Raw genomic sequence first — 13,580 nt, 5'->3', positions numbered from 1 at the left:
AATCTTGAAACGAGTACCAGGCCCCATTGCCTTCATTAACTTGCGAAGGAATTGCATGGCGTTCTGTACATGGTCAATATTGTATACGTTCTGCTAACATTCAGGGATATTGTGATATACTTGCATTAAATTTGTACAATCAAGCTTGGACGAGAGTATACATTTCAGCTATGAGGTCAAGATCTTAGTACAATATTTTCACATAAAAAGGAAACAAACAATTAATTGGAGAAAAGATGGAGCTGAAAGCTACAAACCTGTTCTCCAATAACTGGAGTTCGAAAATTGAGGTCCTGAAAATTGCAGTCATGTGAGAGAACATCCTCCAATAATTGTACTTCGCTTCTCGGATTGAAGGCAAGGAATAACTTTCGGATAAGGATGCCAATATCATTAGCAGCGATATCCGATGATAAACCAGGAGCATCATAACTGCACCACACTAATTTCCTTTGGTCCTTTTTGTTCTTTGCTGCAACATTTAGTTGCCTTTGTGTTGCTAATGATAGTTGAGGAAAGGTGGACTTGGGGATAGGAGAATGGACATTAATGTTGACTACTGGGTTGTTCAAATACCTTCGCACTGACATTATTTGGTTGGACTAATGGCAATTTGTGATTGAGGTTTTTTCTCAAACTCATGCAGGCAGGCTCCTAGACAATAAGGACTCATTGATGCCATGGCTCAGTGTAAGAGTGGAAATATCATTTTTACTTAATCGTTTGATGGAGGGTCTAGGCATCCAGCAAGCAGAATTTCAAGACTTTTAGTGAGGCAAAGGAGCCGATATTCCTTTGTTTTTGGCGTGAGAAAATAGGTGTGAAAGCTAATGCAAATGGAGAGAGTCAAGACTAGCATGTATGATCATGTGTACTTCTTGGGCTCGTTTGGTCATGAGTATGTGTGATGGGGCAGGTCTGACTGGCCCAATGACGGAGGTGGAGCTTAAATTTAGACATGAGACGAAATTAAAATTGCTTTTTATATATCATCTTCCACATGCATTTCAAACATTATAAGTGTAGTTACTCTGCCTTGTTCTATATACCAAAAGCAATTACTCAACCTCATGCATGTGTATTGGGGGACTAGATGTTGGTCAGAATCTCTTATTACAACTTGTGAAACCACATTTTGACTTGGCCAATGTTGCATCCATTAGGCGATTTTACCTTTGACAAATACCAAATATGCTTACGCAAAGCTTCCGGCAACAAGGAACGACTACAATTTCAACCAAACTATGCATTCGATTTCGAATAGGTGATTTTTTTAGATGATTCTCTGTTGATAGATCAATAGATAGAGTATAAATATTGTTAAATTTAACTAAACTTTATATATATATATATATAGTAATCTAATTTTGACTTTTTAAAAAAATATTTTTCCAAAAAATTCTAAAACATGTGAAAAACATCAAAAATTCCAAAAACAAAATAGTATTTTCAGACATTCACACACAATTTTTCAATTTTAAATTTATTTTCTTTTTAATGTCTTTAAAAAAAAATCAAAATTCAAATAAATATGTTTTCAATGCATTCGCATCCATTTCGTATTTCGTGAATACTTTTCTTATCAAATTAATATTTATGTTGTTTTTAAAAAATATCAAAATAAAAAAAAGGGTGAAAAAAGTCTTAGGCCATAAATAAAGGAGAAGAAAAAAGAGAGATGAGGGCTGAAAATTTGGAGAGAGAAAAAACCTTGCCACCACACTTTATGTCTCCAACCAAAAAACCCTAACTTCATATTTCCTACCAAAAACCCTAGCCACCATAAGATTTTGGGAGAAAGTGAGCTCAAATTTAACAAAGAAACCACACAAAAAAAACCCTAGCATTTTCTCTTCCACCAATAACCCAAAACCAAACCAAGAAACCTAACCACCCCTCCACCTCCTTCACTGAATTCCGATCACCCACACCACTATTCCAACAACCAAAATCTTCCCCATAACATCCATGGCAGCATCGAAACTCGTGGTAGCCATAAATCCAAGAGAAAACACCAAAAAAAAAACTACTAGTAGAAAAGACAACAAGCCAACTGAAAACTTTCCAACCATGGATCTCTCTCTCTGAAGGGAGATGAACAACACCTCCACTACCAGGAGAACTATAAGGAAGTGGTGCAGCGTGCGGATATAGCCACTCTCCCCTCCAGTAAGCTCAACAATGCCTTGCAAGGTAGACTGTCTAGAAAAAAAACTGTATCGATGACAAAAAAAGATGAACTTGGAACGACTGAATATCTCTCAACGGATGGAGGTGATGTACACCTCCACCACCATTGCAAAAAAGACTAAGTGGTTCTTTTTGTGGACTAGGCCATTCTCGTCCACTACCTACAGTTTAGCCAAATTAAGTGATGCAATCTGAGCCGCCACAACCAAATTTTCTAGCACTATTTTATAACTTTCACCTACTATTTCAGCCTCTTCTAGTCCGTCTCGTCCACTCTAGAAGGTTAATTTTAAACCCTAAATATATTATGAATGATTATTGTGGTTTGTATTGATTTGGATGAATATTGTGATAAAAGTTTTGTGTTTGACCAATGTTGAGATTGATTGTGTATGTTTGTAGACATTTGAATTTTTGCATGTTCAATTTCTCAACATGATGTGTTTTATGATGATATTTTGAGATTGATTCATCTATATGAAATTAATTTTGTGTTGGAATAATCTTAGGTTTGTGATTTTATTTTAGGGATAAAATTTTAGAAGTAACATATATTTTCAAACTCTTGAGTTTTGGTCGTGATTTTATTATCCATGGGTTAACATAGGATAGGTAACCCCTTAATGGTATTTATCCTTAGAATTTGACCCAAAAATAATAATGAAATTATATAAAATATATATTTTCTATACTAAATTTTGGTTGTAGTTTTATTGTCCATGGATAGTCACAGGATAAATAACCCTTTAATGGGATTTATCCTAAGAAGTTGACCCAAAAGTGATACTACGCGACACACTAAATTTTAATTATGGTTTTATTATTCATGGATCAACATAGGATAAATGACCCCTTAGTGTGATTTATCCTTAGAAGTTGACTTAAAAGCGATAATAAAATCATTTTGAAAAATATATTTTCTATATATAAATTTTGATCATAATTTTATTATCCATGGACTAACATATGATAAATAACCCCTTAATGAGATTTATCACTAAAAGTTTACCTAAAAGCAATAATAAAATCATTTCAAAAAATATATTTTCAATACATAAATTTTGGTTGTAATTTTATTATCCATTGACCAACATGGGATAGATAACCCTTTAATTGGATTTATACTTAGAAGTTGACCTAAAAGTGATAATAAAAATATTTTTAAAAAAATATTTTTCAAGGCACATTAGACATTTTTTTTCGTTAAAAACAAACAACAATGCAGCTTATTTTAGATAGGATGTATAAGGTGATGCTTATTTTTTCTATTACATAATCAGCTCCTTATCCAAAACCTTTGAAAGATCACTCAAGGTTCTTAATTACCATAAAATTAGTTGGAAACTCCTTTTCCATTTTTACCCCTTCTCACACCAATAACTCGTCTCGGTGTTAGGTGGCGACAATATAAATACATATAGAACATTTATATTTCTTTTAAAATACAATATAATATATGCATATCTTATTATTCACACACACACACACACACACACACATATACACACCTTAAATATTTATATTACTACTTCATTTTATGTTAAATAATAAATAATACTAAAATAAATATGGACGTTTAGATAATATATAAATATCTAAGTTTTGTACTTGTTGGATAATAAATAAGGTATGGATACAATAAAACCCAATATGTGGATATACATTGTTATCCTTGTATACAAAGGGCTTTTGTTTCTGTAAATATTGAAAATAATAAATTTGTTTTTTCTAATAGATTCACTTGGGCTTTTATTATACTATTGTTGGAAAAAATCTATAAGGTGGCCTATATTATACTAAATTTTGTTGATTGGAAGGAAAATATTCATTTTGCATTGGGGTGTGTGGATTTGAATTTGGCCTTACATATAGATGAACCACTCATAGGAAATGCTTAGGAAAAGACTAATTATGAGTGGTGGGAGTGATCTAATCACTTAACTTTAATGATCATAAAATCTTGCATAAGTAAGAGTATTAGGGGTTTCATCTCTCAATGTTCCAAGACAAAAGATTTCCTGAAGGTCATAAAGGAACAATTTGATTATTGTGATAAGACATTAAAAACTTAATAAAGAGGCTTTCAAAGATGTTATTTGACTATGATACGAATGTTCACGAACACATTATGAAAACTAGGGACATTATTGCTCAATTGAAGTCTTTAGAGCTTGAGATTTCCATGTCATTTTTCATTCATTTCATCTTGAACTCTCCCACCGTGGAATAAGGTTCATTTAAGATTTCTTATAACATACATATGAAAAACTGGTCAAATAATGAATTATTTACCATATGTGTTCAATAAGAAAGGAGATTGAAACATGAGAAACTTAAAAGTGCTTATTTGGTTTCTTAAGAAAATGTCAAGAATGGTAAAATGACCTTTAATGTGAATAAGCATAATAATATGCTAATAAAGCAACACGGTAAAAATAACTAACATTTCTTCTACAAGAAATATGGACATGTTAAGAAAGATTGCTCTAAGTATGAAATGGCTCATAAAGAAAAGTAAATTCATCTCTTTAGTATGGATTGATTCTAGTTCTATAATTTATATTGTTAATACCATACAGAGCTTTCTGTGTCTAATAAAGCCGAAGGGAAATGAAGGAGGCATCTGTTCAAGAAATCAAATAAGCTACAAAGTTAAAGTTGTGAGGACTTTTAGTTTAGTTTTAAAATTTAGACTTGCTTTGAATTTGAAAATTTTCTTCTATGTTCCATTATTTTCTAAAACTTTTATTTTAGTTTCTAGACTCTATAATGATGGATATGGATTTTTATATAATGGAAACATTTTTAGCATTTTAAAAAATAAATTTTCTATTAGTGGTGGAGCATTAATTAATGGTTTATATAAAATTGATCTAGACCCTTCTTTTGAGCTTAACTATTTATCAATGCATGCTTATTATGGTATTAAAAAGAGCAAGATTGATGAGAATTTGTTTATATTACGACATAAGAGATTAGCTTACATCTCCATTGAAAGAATTAAAAGAATAGCGAATGATAAAGTTTTAAACGCTCTTGATTTTACTAATTTTTGTACTTATGTAGATTGCCTAAAGGCAAAGCAAACTAACAAGACCACTAAAAAGGCCTCAAAGAGCTTAGAAATTTTAGAAATCATACATGTTGACATATGTGGACCATTAACACTCCATGCTTAAATGGTCAAAGATATTTTATCATATTTATTGATGACCATTCTAGATTAATATGTCTTTATCTTTTATTTGATAAGGCTGAAGCATTTGATGCTTTTAAGACTTATAAGGCTGAGGTAGAGAAACAAAAGGAAAAGACCATAAAAATTGTAAAATCAGATAGAAGTGAAGAGTATTATGGTGCGTACACAGAAAAAGGATAAATGCTAGGTCTATTTGCAAAGTTTTTTTTTTTTAAGAAAATGATATTATTGCATAATATACAATGTTTGGCACACCATAACAAAATCATGTGGCCAAAAAAAAAAATCGTACACTTAGACATGGTAAGGAGTATGATTAGTAATTTTAATGTACCATTATCATTATGGTGTAAAGCACTAATGACTGTTATGTATATTTTAAATAGGGTTTCATAAAAAGCTACGTATAAAAAACCTTATGAATTATAGAATGGATGAAGGTTTAGTTTAAATCATACACATTTATGGGGTAGTCTTGTTGAGGTAAAGATTTATAATCCTCAACTAAAGAAATTCAATCCAACAAAAACCAAAGGATAGTTCATTGGTTATGCAGTGAACTCTAAAGGATATAAGTTTTATTTTCTTTCTTATAGTATAAGAATAATAGAGGCAATAAATGTGAAATTCCCTGAGGATCTCATTTTTAGTGGGAGTGATTTTCCTAGAAATATAGAATTTGAGGAAACACAAGATTCAATTAAGTTACATAAATATAAAAGACAACTGGTTATTTTTCAAGAAAATCATTTAGATGATTTTGAACAACAACCAATTTAAGGGCAATCAGTTCAAGAGAAACTAGTTCTTGATGAAGTAAGCTCACATGAGAAAATTAAATTAAAGATATCTTCAAGAACAAGGAGACCAATAATTTTTAATGACTATATTGTGTACCTTCAAGAGTTTAACTTTGATGTTGGACCTAAAGATGATCTAAATTTGTTTCATAGCTATAAATAGAGAAAATTCTTTTTTTAGTATAATATCATGAAAAACAAAATGGAGTCTACGTCTAAAATTCAAGTTTGGGACATCATCCAATTACCATAAGGATCCAAAGTCATTGGTTATAAGAGATGCTCCTGGTAATATCGAATAATATAAAGCTAGACTTGTAGCTAAGGATTATACTAAAAAGAGAGGGATATACTACCATGAAACCTTCTCTCCAATTCTTAAGAATGATTTATTTAGAATAATAATGGCATTAGTAGCTCATTTTGATTTTGAGCTACATCGTATGAATGTTAAAACAACATTTTTAAATAAAAATTTGGATGAAGAGGTATATATGAATTAGCTCGAAGGTTTTTAAGATGATACAAATAGCCACTTATTTTATATATATATATATATGTGTGTGTGTGTGTGTGTGTGTGAACTAAAACATACCTCTCGACAGTGGTATATTAAATTTCATAATGTTATAGTCTTATACAATTTTATTAAAAACATTATTGATCAATGTATATACCTTAAGGTTAAGGGGAACAAATATATCTTTCTTATCCTATATGTAGATGATATTTTACTTACAAGTAATGACTTGGGTTTGCTACATGAGACAAACAATTTCTTTCTCAAAACTTTGATATGAAGGATTTGGGTGAAGCCTTTTATGTCATTGGTACAAAGATTAAAAAAAAACAGGTCTCAAAGGATATTAGAATTGTCTTAAAAAGCCTATATTGAATTTTTTTTTTTGAAAGATTCAGAATGTCAAATCGTGCACCTTCAGTAGCACTCATTGTCAAAGGGGATAAATTCAATCAGAATCATTGCCTACAAAATGCATTGGAAAATGAGCAAATGAGAAACATGTTGTATATATATGCAGTTGACAGTTTGATGTATGCACAAGTTCGTATAAAACCTGACTTGGCATTTGCTGTAAGAATGATGTGAAGGTTCCTAAGCAATCCTAAAATGGACTATTGAAAAGTTGCTAAGAAAGTTATTAGGTACCTCCAAGAAACCAATAATTACAAGTTAACTTACAAGAGATTAACTTTTTTTTAGTTAATTATCTAAATATTTTTTTATGTTATCCTTAGAGATTAAAGAGATGTTTTATACATATAAAGTATTATTTTATATATTTTTGGGATATATAAAGTTAGACCCGAATGATTTATTGGAAGTTCATTCATAAAGTTTTTTTTGCTCATTAAATGCTTATTTTGAGGATATAATAAATTGTAATACACGGAAGGAAGTACTTGATTATAAAATGTGACCACTATGATTTATATATTGTATTTTTTTTTATTTAAGAGTGAGTGTTTCCACTTGCTAGATTTTTTGAACTCTATAAATATATTATCACTTTTTAGGTGATGTCAAGTGAAAGAATGATGGAAAATATTTTTAAGGTGGCCCATATGTCATGTATATTTTTTAAATTAAGTGTCAATTATGGCTTAGAGCCCATTGGACTTTAGTATTGTGATTCCAGCATTTTACCAAGAGAAATATTATTTCCTCATTTTAAACAAAACAATTCTAAAAAAAATATAAATGTTTTAAAATAAGATCTGAAATAATTAATATATTATATATACAATGAGATTTCTTGAATATATTATGGTTGATATTTCTACTTTTCCTTTCTTTAAATATCGCTGATATATATACAAGGCTAACATTTCTGTTACATGCCCTGATAATTGTGGATTGAGGGAGGATAGAGATTTTAGTTTCTAGATGAATTCTGAATTAATTTGGTGTTTGATATTAGTCTAAAATTATAAGAGGATAAGGATTTTAGTTTTTAGGTTTTCATGGTTGTACTTGACGGTGTCAAGGGTTATGGTTTGGTTAAGATTGTGTTTATGGATGAATTGTTGTAGAGGGAATTGATGAAGAGTGTGACTTAGATTGGATTTTTTATGGTTTCCATGGTGGAGAAAACTGTGATTATTAGTTGTGTGTTGTTAAAGGTTTTTTTGATACTAAAAAAAAGATGGTTTATGTGTTTATCAGGTAGTCATAAGGTTTATAGGTTTTTAATTGGTTGATAAGTAGATTTTTCTGGTCTTATATGACTAGTTTTCTAGGCATATTTTAGACAATGTTTTGCTTGCCTAATATTTGATAACTTTGAATTAGATTTTGGTGTGAGTTTAGAAAAATTGGTAATGGTGATTGAAAGCTAGTTTAACTTACAAAGGTTGTTGCCTAATCTTTGATATCACTAGTGTAAGTGATATTGCAGTATAGTTTTGTGATTGCTGGCTATAGTTTTTATGATCTCTTTTAGGTTTAATCACGTGATTAATTAATAAACAAAAAGCTATGAAAAAAAAATATACATTAAACCATAAAGACTTAGCTATTTTATCTCTAAACAAATTGAATTAAACCATTACTAAGAATTTACAGCAACAAACCCAGGATTGAATGAACTTGTAGAATAACATGAATAAGAAATTGATAGTGGCTTGAGAGAGATTAAATAAAATCATGAATTTGATATTAATTTGAAATAACCCATAGACCTGTAAATCCTATAATTATTAGAAACAAGAAATTGATAGTGACTTGATGAAATCATGGTTTTGACATTAACTTGAAATAATCTCACGATCCTACAAATACTACAACTAGTATGAATAAGAAATTGATAGTAACTTTGAAACAGATTGCAAACAAAACTAAAAAAGAAATGCAATTAAAATCATTATAGAAAATTTGCAGCATCAAAACTATGATTTAATAAACTTCATACACCCACAAATCATATAGTTAGCATGAATCAGAATTTGATAATTGAATGAACTCTTGGACTTCCTAACATATAACTTACATGAACTAGTAACTTTAGATAGATTGCCAACAAGATTCAAACCATAAATTCAACTAAACTTGGGATGAACATATCAAGGATTCAATTTCAATGAGGATTCTACATCTTTTAGATTCAAAACTTATAGTATGACCTTATTCATTTCATAGAAACCTAACAGTAACATGAACTACTATAATCATAAAAAATAAAGGGTCATGATAATGCCTTCATAAGAAATTTCAAAGCATCATTATAATAACAAAACATGTGATATAATCATAATATGATCTTGGTAGAACTAGATCATACATGAAATTAGATGTCATGATAATCTTTGATTTTTTTCACCATTGATAACCTCTAGAACAAGCCTTTTCTCCTTATTTTTCCACAATCCATCTAAACTTTTTTTTTACCAAATAAGTTTCTCTTCTGTTACTTTTCTCTTTATATTTCTTCTTAGAATTTTCTCTCTATGTTTGTGTGTCTCTTTCTAAAAAGAGAAAGGGTATTTATAGGTGAGAATTCGAGGGTTGTTGGGGTGATGAGCTAGGATGGAAAAGCTTAAAATCTAGGATTGAAAAGGGACTAAATTTATAGGATTAGGGTTGACTATAAGCATGTATTTGGCTCAGATCTTGGTATCAACTCAAAAGATAAAAACAAGATTTTTTTATATCTTAATCATAACCAATATGTTAGTGAAATAAAATCACATGTTTTTATGTTATTAGAAGATCAATCATGATCTGAAATTGAAGTTGAAGATCGAAGTTCATGTTAAGATCATAGGATTCAAATATATTTCTAAAAAAAAGAACGATAATTTAACGACGTGTCATTCCATTTAAAGTGGAATGACATGTCGGTTTGGGTTCTCTATGACGCGTCATTTCATTTAAAGCGGAATAACATGTTGTTTAAAGCGGAATAACATGTTGTTTACAACTGCAATCACGATTATATGATTACCAAAATAATGTTATTTCAGAAATGTTAGAAGTCAATTTATTCTCTCAATTTAGGCATTATTTTAGTTTTAATCATTGGTTCTATATACTTTCAATTTAGCACAATTTGACCTTTTTCTTCATGTTTTCTTTCAATTAAGCGCTCAACTAATCCACTTTTAAATTCTATATTTGGTCGCTTTTTACAGTTTGGTTTTAGTTTTCAAAATTGTGTGTTTTTGACCAATTTGACTCCCAATTTTGATTTCTTCTTCAATTAAGCTTCTAATTGAGTTTTTTTATTTGGCCATTTGTTTCAAATTAATCTTTAGTTCTTTAATTTTTCAAATCTTAGCAAATTAAGCTCTTTTCTTCAATTTCTCTTCAACCGAGTCCGTAATTGCAATCCAAACTATTCCGGGATCTTTTTTACAAACTTCCTAACTTAATTGACTTGTGAAACTCAATTATTTTTCTAATTTTTCCTAGCTGTATATTTGTTCCTCACTTTTTATATTTATATTTATATTATTTATTTATTGGATGATTTTCTAACTATTTATAACTTAGCTTGGTGCACAATATTAAAAATGATGAAAAATAATAAAATAATTAAAAATTAACTGAATTTATTGGAAAAACATTTCTTATTTGAAAATTACCAAAAAGGGTGACCCGCGGCCCAATGAAGTGCGAGCAAACTATCGAAGTATATCCTATAACTATTATTTTTTTATTTTATTTTCAAAAACATTCTTCTATATTGACAACAAATAAAGTATATTAGAAATATGTTTTAAGAACATGGTTAATAAATATATTTGAAGTCAAATTAAAAGTGAGATCCACTTACTTTTCAAGTTGAGATTTTATTAGAAATTATTCCTCAGCAAAAATACTTTAACATGGAACATTAATTTGTTTGAGAAAATTATAGATGAACAAGAAATTGTTCTCAATCAACCATTGGTTAACATGTTTTTTAGACCTAAGTACTCCCAGTCCTATATTGAATAATTACAATATTTTCTTGTAAGTTATATAGTGGAAAGTTGAAGAGTTAAAATTAGACTCTAGGTCATCGATATAGCATGATTTGCAGAGATTGTGGTTTCTGAGTGGTTATATAGGGATTTACCCTAAATATCTATGTTAATTGCCTAACAAATATTTTCATAGACCAGTGGAACAAGTCTAGACCCAAAGAAAGGCTTGGTTACACTAGACTAGGATAATGGCTTAAAATAGCGATACTAAGATATTCAATTGTTGGATCAGACTTAGATTTTTACAAGAGATTATAAAAAAAAACAATTTTTCTATGGAAACCCATAAAGTTGGTTATTGGACCATTAAATCTCTTGAAATTAGGCTTAAAAGTTGTTGTTTGGGTCAATTTTGCTAGATTTATTGTTTGTTTTTTTATTTTATATTATTTCCTTTATGTTTTAGGATTTTGATTTTGATTTCTTGTTTAGGTTGATTTTTCTAGCCTATAAAAGGCATTCTAAACCTCTTTAAGAGGTAGAATTGGTCATATTAATATTTAAGAAATAAAATAAAGTTTTTCATATTCTTTGAGTTTTAATCTTATTTCAGTCTATCTTCTATCTTTTTATACTTGTCATTATCTTGTTGTGCTTCATCTACATTAGTCACCTAAGCTTTAGAAAATAGAAGCCCCAAGCTAACTGAGCTTTGGGTTTAAGCCACACACACTTTCTTGGAATGGCATGAGGCTTGGATCTAAGTTTGAGTTTACATTAAAATAATTTTAATGGGAAAATATGTATTTTTAAAAAGCAAGAATTAATTCTGATAATTAACATAATTAATTTTGCTTGCATAACCTCTTTTATCTTATCTTCCTATGTTTTTTCAACTTATTTGCCTATAGTTTTACTTAGTTTTTGCACTTTTTCGCTTTTGTTTAGGTTCTTATACTTCATTAAGAGATATTGAGTCAAATTATTCTATTGGTTCTTAAACTTTTAAAGAAGATGCATTCTTTAAAGTTAATTGTTAAAATTTTAGGAGGTTATTTTTAATAAGATTGTTTGCACCAAACGACGAGTATTTTAATCTTAAATATAAAGGGTTTAATCATTGACAATTTATTATAATACACTTGTTTTAATTCAATATTTTATGTTTTAAATATATTGATATGTTTTGTATGGGTTAAAAAATTTATTTTAATATATTTTTTATTAAAAAATACTCTTAAAATTTTTTATGAATTACAATACCAAACATGCATCCACAAAGAATAAATAAAAATTATAGTTTGAGTGGCAATTCTTTTAATTAGAGGGTCAATTAATGTCACGGTCTCACTCATTAAAGTTTGCTATTAAGGTGTGCAAGTTGAATGTGATCATATTATAATTATTGATTGTCTCATCATAATTATGTGATTATGGTGTAAATATGTGGAAACATACCATAATATGGAATTTATGAAATTATCTCTTTTTTGGGCCACAGGTTGCTAACTACAGAAATTGCATTCTTACTCTCCTTAGTGCCTTTTACATATGTGTCAAGTCTTTGTCTGCTCGACAATGACATTGTCCCCTTGAACACTAGAGTAGTAGTGGCCGTGTTAGACTTACATGGAATATTTTATAGATTGTATTGTTTATTTTAAATTTAATTTTTTAAATTAATATATATGGTAATAATTAAAAGTATGATAATTAAATTAGATTGTATGCATGTTTATGAATTTGAAGTAAAATACTTAATCTTGTAATTGAATTCAAAATAATTTTCAAATAAGCACATTGTAAATATTTTAAATTTTGATTGAATTAAACAAGTTACTAACATGTAAAATGGAGGGTGAAACATTATATCCAAGATTAAAGAACATTTGTCAGCACAAAAGCATTAAAACTATATATTAAAGTTAAAATTATACATATACTAAAAGAAAATAATGTTTTCCTAATTGTAAATTTTTCTAAGTTTTTATTTTAATGGATATTGTTGCGATGACAAACCTATAATTGTTTTTTTGGTTTTTTTTTATAAAAATGTTTTGCTTAGATTTTTTTTTACTTAATATATTTATCACTTTACACTTAGTTTATTTATCACCTTTTTTTTTTGTTTTTATTTTCGTTATTTTGTAATTGTTTTTAGTTTTTCCTTTCCTTTTTTTATATTGTTTTTTGAAAAAAAAAATATTTTTTTATTTTTTATATTTGGAATATTTATTACTCTACACTTGACCTATTTATACCATTTTTTTTTTGTTATCTTCATTCTTTCGTTTGTTTTTGTAATTGTTTTTTTTTCTTTACACTTTTTTTTTTTTAAATCTATACAAAGACTAAAAGAAAATAGTATTTCAATATAACAATTGCAATATTGTCCCATTTTCTACTATAAAATAAATTAACTTGAAATCTTACACGTTTTTATTAATGTATAAGATCTTCAATTC

Source organism: Populus trichocarpa, chromosome 5 (genome assembly GCF_000002775.5).
Source record: "Populus trichocarpa isolate Nisqually-1 chromosome 5, P.trichocarpa_v4.1, whole genome shotgun sequence".
In the NCBI taxonomy this organism is placed as follows: domain Eukaryota; kingdom Viridiplantae; phylum Streptophyta; class Magnoliopsida; order Malpighiales; family Salicaceae; genus Populus; species Populus trichocarpa.
This window is presented reverse-complemented; position numbering follows the sequence as displayed.